We start from the raw sequence: 11,835 nt of genomic DNA, 5'->3' as shown, positions 1-11,835 counted from the left end.
AAATATATATAAATATATGTATGAATATATATAAAAATATGTATAAATATATACATAAATAGATATAAATATATAAATATATAAATATACATAAATACATAAATATATAAATATACATAAATATACAAAATATCTACATAAATTTATAAATATATAATATGTAATATATAAAAATATATATGAAAATATATATAAATAAACATATGAATATATAAATATATATAAAATGTATGTAAATATATATATAAATATATATAAATATATACGAATATATAAAAATGTATATAAAATATATATAAATATAAAAAATATATAAATATATAAATATATAAATAAATATATCTATATATAAAAATATATAAATATATGTAAATATATAAATAAATATGTAAATATATATAAATACATGTGAATATATATAAATCTATAAATATATATAAATAAGTATATAAATATATAGACATATATAAATATATAAATATATAGTAAAACATATATGTAAATATATAAATATATATCTAAAAATATAAAAATATAAAAATATATAAAAATATATAAAAATATATATAAATATATAAAAACATAAAAAAATATAAATATATAAATATATAAATATAAAGGTACATAAATATAAATATATATAAATATAAATGTACATAAATACACATATATAAATATAAAGGTACATAAATATACATATATAAATATATAAATATATAAATATATAAATATATAAATAAATACATAAATATATATAAAAATATATAAATATATAAATACATACAAAAATATATATAAATATATAAATATATAAATATACATACCTATGTACATATATACATATAAATATACATATAAATGTATATGAATATATAAAATATATATAAATATATAAATGTATATAAATATATATGTAAATGTATATAAATATATAAATATATGTAAATATATACAAATATATAAATAAATATATAAATATATATATAAATATATATAAATATATAAATATATATAAATATATATAAATATATAAATATATATAAATATATAAATACATACAAACATATATAAATATATAAATACATAAATATATACATAAATATATAAACATATATAAAAATATATATAAATATATAAATATATAAAAATATATGTCAATATATATAAATATATATCTATATATAAAAATATATATAAATATATATAAATATGTATATAAATATATATAAAATATATATAAAAATATATATAAATATATATAAATATATATAAAAATATATAAATATATATAAAAATATATAAAATATATATATGTAAAAATATATAGAAATATATATAAATATATAAAAATATATATAAATATATAAATATATATAAAAATATATATATACATATACACATATATAAATATATAAATATATACATATACACATATATAAATATATAAATATATACATATACATATAAATATATAAGGATATACATATATACATATATAAATATATAAATATATACATATTCATATAAATATATAAAGTTATACATATATACATATAAATATATAAATATTTAAAAATATACATATATAAATATATAAATACATATAAATATATACATATACATATATAAATACATATAAATATATAGATATATAAATATATAAATATATACCAATATACACATATATAAATATATATAAATATATACATATATAAATATATACAAATAGAGACATATATAAATATATATAAATATATACATATATAAATATACATAAATATATACAAATATAAATATGTATAAATATATACATATATAAATATACATAAATATATACAAATATATACATATATAAATACATATAAATATATACATATATAAATACATATAAATATATACATATATAAATATATACATATATAAATATATACAAATATATACATATAAATATATAAATATATGAAGATATACATATATAAATATATAAGTATATAGAAATATATACATATATAAATATATATAAATATATACATATACATAAATATAGAAATATATACATATATAAATAAATATATAAATATATAGTATATATAAATATATAAATATATATGATATATAAATACATATAAATATGTACTATATATAAATATATATAAATCTATACTATATATAAATATATATAAATATATACAATATATATACCATATATAAATATATAAATGTATATACTATATATAAATATATAAATATATACTTTATATAAATATATATAAATATATAAATATATACTTTATATAAATATATATAAATATATAAATATATATAAATATAAATATAAAAAAATATATAAATATATAACTATAAATATATAAGTATACATAAACATATATAAATATATAAATATATATAAATATAAATATATAAGTATATATAAACATATATAAATATATAAATATACAAAAATATATGTATAAATATATATAAAAATGTATAAATATATAAATATAAATAAATAAATATAGATATATATAAATATACATAAAAATGTATATATATTTGGATAGAAAGATAGACCGAATTTTTAAAATGGAGATAGGGTCTCACTATGTTCCCCAAGCTGAACTCATACTCCTGGGCTCAAGGGATGCTCCTCCCTCAGCCTATGGAGTAGTCAGGAATATAGGAGCTGGCCACCATGCCTGGCAGTTTGTTTCATTTTAATTTAATTTAAGGTCATCCCCCAGGCCGTAAGAGAAGAGATGGGAGGATAGAAGAACAAAATGTAGACATATACTCCCTACTTTCTATTCTCATTTCACGATCATACAATAGCCCCTTGGTTTTTGTTTTAATAATTGTTCTGCCACAGTTAATTACACATTTACTAGTGTGTTTCCACTATCAAACACACTTCTTCAGTATACTGTGGAAATTAACAAATGCTTGTTAACAGAAAAAAAACAAAACTTAAAGCTTGGTCAACATCACTGTCTTCCATACCTGGGAATGAGTGTTGCTGTGGGGCCTCGAACAAGTCTCCTCAAGGTAGGGGGCTAAACTTGACTTTCGAGGTAGGGCTTAGACACCAAACCAAATTGAGGATTAGCTAAAACAGGGACCAGGCAGAAGCAGCTTTCCAAAATACACGCCCACCAGTGTGCCATAGCAGGTTACCATTGCCATGCCAACACCCAGGAGTTTTCACCCATTCCATGGCAATGACTTGACAACCCAAATTACCCTTTCTCTAGAAATTTCTGCATAAACCCCTTAGTCACCCTTCATCACCGCATTTCAACTGTTTACACACAAACACAATTTAAAGTTTTTTATGGCTTGGCATGGCGGCTCATGCCTGTGATCCCAGCACTTTGGAAGGTAGTGGCAGGAAGATTGCTTGAGGTTTGAGACCAGCCTAGGCAATATAGCAACACCCCATCGCTACAAAATATATATGTATATATAAGCCATGCGTGGTGGCTCACACCTGTAATCTTAGCTACTCACAAGGCTGAGGTGGGAGGACCCCTTCAGTCCAGGAGTTTAAGGCTAAAATAAGCTATGATTGCACCACAGCACTCCAGCCTGGGTGACAGAATGAGACCTCGTCTCAAAAAAAAAAAAAAAAAAAAAAAAGTTGTACGTGAATATATGTTTACAAAAATGCCTGCTTTGTTCCAGACATGGATTGTTGTGCTCTGGATATATGAAGTTCTTAATATTCTCCTTACATAAGAATAAAAGAATTAATATAAACAAATATTTTTCTGTAATAGAATTAGGAAATTTTCCCCAAAGCATGGATAGAATAATATGATAGAAAATATTAAAGGATAATGTCAAAAAACGTAAGAAGATTAGTGTCAAGATTCACATGCTAATGAACTTTCATTATTTATATATTTGAAACAATTGTATCTTATTTTTCTTCTATAAGGTTGATTTTGAAATTTTCAGAGGATGGCCAACATGTACCAGTAAAATAGGAAGATTCTTAGTGATAAGAAAATATAAAAAAGGACTTACAATGATGGAGACTGTCAGGAATTAAATTGACATATATATTAAGCTACTCACTAAGAATAAAATGATTTCCATCTCATTTACTGTAGAAATATACAAAACACACATTATAAAGAGGAATACAGATGATAGAGAGTGCAAATTTTTATAATAAATTGAGAAACCTATGTTAAAACAAAAAAAGGAAAGAAAATAACTTGGATTATAAACAAGAGCTCAGTTGTGACTAATATGTAAAGAATTTGTATCATCTGTAATTTATTCAGTCTCATAAAACTGAGGGTACATTTCTCTCAGATACTCAGTATCAGCGAAAACCTCTCATGGGATCAGTTAGGGCACAGACTAGTTTACTCTAATAAAGATCCCAATTTTAAGTAAATGGGGGCTATTTTTTTTCATCTACTTATCTAAATAGAGGAGGTAATCAAAAAAACGACTATTACTTTCAACAACTGGATTTCATCTCTATTTGCAAGAAAGTGAAATTTGTTGCCATCTGCTGTTCAGCAAGAAAACTGAAAAACATCCTGAGCAAGAGGACCTGAATGTAAGGAGATGACGTGGTGCTTTCTACAATACTTCTGTTCCCATCCTCTTCCTTCAAGCTTAGGCATGCAGCACACTGAGCTGCCAGATGTATCTGGAAATGCTGAGTACACATTAAATATTTATTTTTATTTCCTTTATTTTATTTTATTTATTTTTATTTTATTTTATTTATTTTCTATTTTTATTTTTATTTTTATTTTTTGCCAGAGACAAGGTCTTGCTATGTTGCCCAGGGTGGTCTCGAAGTCATGAACTCTAATAACCCTCCTACCTCAATCGCCCAAAGCTTGGGATTAGAGGCATGTGCCACTGTGTCTGGCCTTTTCTTTTTCTTTTTTTTTTTCTTTGATTTAGAAGAAAAAAAAATTCAATGACAGACAGAGCAGAAGAAATACCCAGAGCTTGTGTTCAATGAAAATCAGGTGATCCTTTACTAAAGAGTTGCTTTTAGTTCGAACCGGGAATGAGTATTCAGGAATAAGTACACTCTGCTTTTCACCACTGTCGAGGTGTCCAGTGTTTCCCCATTCAGCAACTGGCTAACTAAGGATCATATGGCAAGAAGGATCTTATATGTCTTTTAATCTCTTAAATTGATGGCTAAATCAAGGTGATTATCCAAATTATGAAAATACTTATCAGCAATGCTTCCTTATTCTTTCTGTCTGTACTACCTAGACTGCTTAGTTAACTTTCTCTCTTCTCCTCCCACACATTTTTTGTAGCACTTTACTAAGTAACAGGAAAACTCTATCACCTTCTGAAATTTGTGTCTCTCCAAGTGATCTCACATTGTGGAATTTTACCTTCTGGGCTTTCAACTCAATTTTCCTTTCTGTTTCCACCTAAAGTTCCTGAGCATTCTCTATCGACACTAAAATTTCCATAAGCAACAGCCATTACACTCTCAATATTACCTTGTTACCAATTTTGTTTGTCATTGATTCAAAGAAAATTTTATAGCTAATCTTATTTAGCTTAGATTTACTTGTACATACAGGTGGTATCAGCCACCAAGGACATTTAAGATATAGGTTGGTAAATTTTCTCAGCCATTAAACCAAAAATTTATTACTTTCTTCTGTTTTGATAACTTCTATTATAATTATTATCACCTGGGACGTTCCTAAATTGAGAAATAAAATTAAGGTAAGACACTGGGAACCTTGCCAGTTATATCAGAAACCTAAGATTCCTTCTCACCTCCTGAAGAGGTTATTGATCCATTTGCCTTGTCACATTTTGGGGGGCAGAAGTAAAATTCTTCATAGAAATAAAATTAAAAACTGCTGTGGAAACATAGCATGTGTGTAGTTCAAACCAGAGAAGTGATATGAAATTTTAAGGAAGAGTATACAAAATGGGAAGAGATCATAGTCTATGATGAAATTCTGGGAAAGCCATAGCATAAAGGTCACATCAAGGAATATGAGCCCAGGAAGGAACTAAGATGTGTTTACCATGTAGTTAAAAAAAGAAAATGACATGTTGGGAGGCTGAGGCAGGCAGATAACTTGAGGTCAGGAGTTCGAGACAAGCCTGGCCAACATGGTGAAACCCTGTCTCTACCAAAATTATGAAAATTAGCCAGACATGGTGGTGGGCATCTGTAATCCCAGCTACTTCAGACACAGAGGCTGGAGACTTCCTTGAACCCAGAAGGTGCAGGCTGCAGTGAGCTGAGATTATGCCACTGCACTTCACCCTGGGTGCCAGAGTAAGACTCTGTCTCAAAAGAAAAGAAAAGAAAGGAAAATTATTTGTGGCAAAAACAAGCAAATGCATAATAGTAGCATACATAGAGTTCTTCTCTTGTGTTCTCCATTTAGCCAGCATAATTTAATTTATCATTTCAACTAACTATAGTTGATGATGCTGCAGACTCAGAGAGGAATGTCTACCCGGGTGTCCTCCTGTGAGCTTTCCTTTGACTTATTGTTAGTAACCAAAAATTCAAGATTATATAAAATAAAGTTATTGTTATTAGACAATAAAATTTCTACTGCCTTCAAATCAGAAAATGTTATTTCTGTTCTCAGTTCAACTCCTGATTGTGTGTGTGTATGTGTGTGTGTGTGTGTGTGATTTTGGCCAGATTTTCTCATATCTCTTTGGGTTTTCTCATTGTATATTTGAAGATATGAGAAGACAATATTTTTGCAAATTTAGCTAAATGATCAAATTGGCTTCTATCTGTGATTCAAAAATCAGGAAATATCTCATCCAAAAATAGAGAGTTTCTATGCTGGGTATGGGACAAGAGCCAGTTTTTGTAAGGTTTCTTGAACAGGAGCAAAGAAACAAAATAATACAACAAATGAAATGGTTAACATCAGGTTACTCTTCTTCCGTAGATGAAAGAATAGAGGACTTCTTTATCATGCTGGCTAAAACTGGCCTGTTTTGGCGTTTGGCTATTATGCATCCGTCCTGATTTTCTACTAAGTCAGGTAAACAATGTAGTTAAAAATTCAGGGATGCAGAACTTTAGCATGAATAGCTGCATTTTGATTTGGTCTGTTGGGGCATAGTCCAAATAAATGGCATTTTTTATAATTTGAATTAACAGAATGTTTTTACATTTATCTCACATTTCTATAGTATTTTAGGATTTAATTTTCTATCCTTGATATTCATCTGAGGTTTTCTTAAAATGTCTGAGGACAGTCACCTAATACATATTGGAATTTTATACTTCTAACCTTTCTAACTTTTAGGAACACACATGACCTTATTTTATAGGGGGAGCTTAAATTCATTATTTTATTACTTTTGAATTTCAGAAAGAAAATATCTTTCTTTCTGAATTTTCTGGGAGATAGGCAGAAAATCTAGAGACAACTGAGAGAAGAGGGCAATATGATCACAATGTGGAAAAGAGATCAGTGGCAATTTTTTTCTTTTAATCCAATCTTGGAACCAGATCATTTATTCACTCACGCATCCTTTAATCCCAGCCACTTGGAATTCCCTTGTGAGTCTCTTCCCTCACCTGTAGTTTATTTCCAAACATATTTGGGAAACATGCACAGAGAACACTATGTTACCCTAATCCTATTAATAAAACAATCACTTTAATAGGAAGGAAGAAGCCTGTAAGAATCAAAAAGGACGATCAAGACAAATTTCTGTGATTTTTTTTGTAGCATCATGCGTGGAGCATCCACATGGTTTCCACAGAGCTGGAGTCATTCAGGGAAGCTTCCTATATCGAGAGTGGTCCAGAAGAATTCTACCAAAGATTTAAGAAGTGTTTTTCTGCAACTCACATCTTCATAAGTGTAAAGGGTAAAGATTCTCAGAATACAGTTCATGGATATCTGATTCTTAACAGGTAAGACAGATACTGTCCAAGAGCATTTCCAACAGGATAATATTGAGTAGTGTATCCTTACATGCACCTGGAAAGCCAGGAATTAGAGAAAAGTATGAAGATGAGAAAGCAGTGTCATCTGCTATTTTTGCAGTGATGGTACAAGCTCCAGCTTACCAAACTATCAGTGGGCAGCATACTGCCATTACTCAGTGAGGAGCTTTAGAACTAACTAGTAATGATACTCTTGGTGCACAGGGACTGCAGAAAAGATAACGGACTAGAGGAGCTACTCTATTGCCGGTGACGTACACAGTGCACTATCTAGAGACCACTGATGGGCAGAGAATGCTAGCAGCCAGTAACCAGGTTGTGGTACTAGCTGTCACAGAAAATGTGCCATCATCCCAGATTGGCATCCTCTATCAGAATTGTTCCTGCAGCTGGTAGGGCATCTTTCCCAGGTCCAACTGCTCAGCTTTTCAAAAGGCAGTGGAGAAGAGAGAGAGGCTGGCCCGAAAAGAAACAATGAAGCATCTTGAGAATATTGTAGAAAGTATAAGGAAAATGGGAACAATTTAGAAAAGAAACTGCAGAACTTGGAAAAGTAAACAACTCTTTCATTAAGGACATAAATTCACTTAAGAGGTTTGTTATTGGAAAAAATAAAATAGATTATGTTTCAATTTATTTGTTGTGTTTATTTGCATGGCAAGTTTCCTGACATTAGCTTTATTGAAAGAGCTGTTTGTTCTGAAGAAAAGCAGCAGGAGTATCTCAGATTAGTACTGAAAAGCAAGGATACCATAAGGAAGAGTTTAGATTATGACAGGAGCTTTGCTTGAATGCTGAGTTATAAAATCTGGTCAGGCAGTGGTGTGCAAGATGTTCCATAGGCAGAAAGAGGCAACAGCTAAGAGATTAAAATAATTTCCGTCAAAAGGAGCCTTGATTGTTAGTATAGGATACAAGTAACAGACAGAGAGATGGAAGTAAAAACAATATAAAGAACATCTCCAGCCAAATATTTCAGATATTACCATCTTATCCCTCAAAAGTACTTATCTAGGCCAGGCGCTGTGGCTCACGCCTGTGATCCCAACACATTGAAAGGCTGAGAGTGGGGGATCACCTGAGGTCATCAGTTCAAGACCAGTCTGGCCAACTGGTGAAACCCTGTCTCTACTAGAAATAAAAATAAAAAATTAGCCGGGCGTGTTGGTGGGCGCCTGTAATCTCAGCTAATTGGGAGGCTAAGGCAGGAGAATTGCTTGAACCCAGGTGGCAGAGGTTGCAGTGAGCCGAGATCGTGCCAGGGCACTCCAGCCTGGGGAACAGGGCAAGAGTCCATCTCAAAAACAAACAAACAAATGAAAAACCGACTTGTCTAATGCAGTCCTATCTTCTCCAACCCAGAGTGTGTGAGGCGTGGATTCCTTATTTGGTCTTAAGCATTTGGCTGCATAGCTGAGACAGCTCTTCCTCTCAGTTGTGCTCTATGTCGTTGTTTCTCTGCTGTGATATCAATTGTGGGTGCCAGTTTGAGTGCAGACTTTCATGCTTGACATGGGTGGCACTTTGTGGTATGTGTGATGGCAGATCCTCATCAGGACACAGATTCAGAGTTAGTTTCTCAGAAAATGAAGATCTCAGAGGGAAGAGCTGTGACTAAACTAGCCCTGTAAAATTTGAGAAATCAGTCAATTACTCTGCAGAAAAAGAAACATGCCTAAAATTTCACATGGAATTGTCTTCATTGACAAGTTTCTTGCCATATTTTAGTTTAGAAACTGTACATATGAGTAGGTGACTCTGAAGTAATGGCAACAGTAACAAGAAGTTGATAGTATTCCTAAATATAGAAAACAGCATTTTGCCTTTGTGGAAATAGAAGAGAGGACATGTCCACAGAGGCGCACCAAGCACCATCTGATGAGGGATGGGCACCAAGATTGGAAATGGTTACAAGGAAATATATAAATAGCAATAGATAATAACCACTTTTAATTTAATTTATTTACCAATCCCCCAATTTAGTGAGGTGTACTTTGTATGTAAGATCTAGTTTTGTGATTCTTATTGTTGAAATCAAAGAAGGTAAATAGTTTTGTATCTGAATTGATGAAAACTCGAGCAGTTGCAGCTAACTTGAGTTTGGTAAAAAATATCCAGAACCTGAACTGATTCTGTTAAAGCAGGAGGTCATATTTGAGAGGTCACTATAGACTCTGTATACAATCTGGATGGATGTTTTGGGGCCAAATTTTGTATTTCTCAAAAAGCACAGTGGCCTCAATTAACATCAGAGGATCTGAACATATCTGCTCTGCTTTTTGTCCTGTGTGAGATGTTGTGAAGTGGAACAAGGAAGAAAGAAAGAGCACAGCCATGAGGTACCATGGTAAGTAGTAGCCCTGAAACCAGAGCTCTCCAGCACAGGGCTGGTCCTTAACAATGAAATACAAGCTAATACTGGGTGTCTAATTTGCAAGAAGAAGACCAACATACAAAGAAAGAGCCTTTTTACTAAGCATTAGGGGTTATGACAGAAATAACATTTTTTCTAGAAATGATGAGACAGAAGCTCACCACCAAAATTACTCATGCAGGGAATATTGCCATAATAACCAACGAATGCATGTTTTACATGTTGGGAACAGTTATCTTAGGACTTCTTAATTTTCTTAGGACTAGCACCAGAAAAAAGCAAAAACATCTGGAAAAGGCTGAATAAAAATTCCTTTCAAGGCCAGACATAGTGCCTTATGCCTTTAATCCCAGCACTTTGGGAGGCTGAGGTAGGAGGAAGGCTTGAATTCAGGACTGCAAGATGAGCCTGGACAACACTGAGATACTCCATTTCTATAAAAATATTTTTTTAAAAAATTAGCCAGGCATGGTGGCACACATCTTTTATTCCAGCTACTTAGGAGGCTGAGGCGGGAGGATCATTTGAGACCAGGAGTTTGATGCTGCAGTGAACCATGATTGCTCCACTGCATTCCATTCTGGGCAACAGAGCTAGAGCTTTTCTCAACACCAACTAACAAGCAAAAAAAGGTATTTTATTTCACTACAATATTTTATTTGTATATATTTACATGTGCACATATATGTGTGTGTGTTGATATATTTTAGAGTAGAAGACAAACTTTAAGTCACTAGATGGATGACAGTTTGAGCTTACATCCCCAAACTGTAGCATGTGTTAGAATTATCCCCAGGGCTTGCTTTATAGATATTTCTAAACCCCATCATATAAAGCTTATTGTAACTACAGACATCTAAATAATTATTTATGTTAGCTCTATAAGAGATGCATATCTGAGAGTATATTCTTATAGAAGCAAAGATTTCACTTTCAATAGAAGCTTATTCTCATTAACAAATGGCCATAAAATGTTTTTTTAAAAGATGATAATTTTAAAAATAATATCAGCAAGCTTTTACCATTAAAATCTCCAAGGGATTTAGTCCTTTTGATATTTTCCTGTACATGTTTTTGTCTATATCCACCTTTGTCTATATTTTTTAAAATTTTTTCTAAAATAAGTCGTATTTATTTCTTGTATTTTAAAGCTCAAAATGTATTTAAACATTTTATTAATTTAGGCTCTTTTAAATAATATCTTGTTATTTGATATGTTCAGTTAATTACTAGTTGGTAACTTTAGATATAAAGTTTTAAATGGCAGAAGTCTATTTTATAAATGATGAAGCCTGAGGCTGTCAAACCCTAATTTGATCAATGCACAATTTATACATGTATCAAAATATTATATTGTATGTCATACATATGTGCAATTTTTATATATTGATTAAAAATAAAAATTTAAAAATTATTCAAATAAGTTGTCATTTAAATAAAGGTTTTTTTGATTAGCTTGAATTTAGTAAAAATGCTTTAAATGAAATCACCTGAATATTTTTTATGCACAGTACCTACT

This window comes from Pongo abelii, chromosome 12, assembly GCF_028885655.2.
Source record: "Pongo abelii isolate AG06213 chromosome 12, NHGRI_mPonAbe1-v2.0_pri, whole genome shotgun sequence".
Taxonomy (NCBI): domain Eukaryota; kingdom Metazoa; phylum Chordata; class Mammalia; order Primates; family Hominidae; genus Pongo; species Pongo abelii.
The sequence above is the reverse complement of the archived record's forward strand: the minus strand, read 5'-3'. Positions refer to the sequence as shown.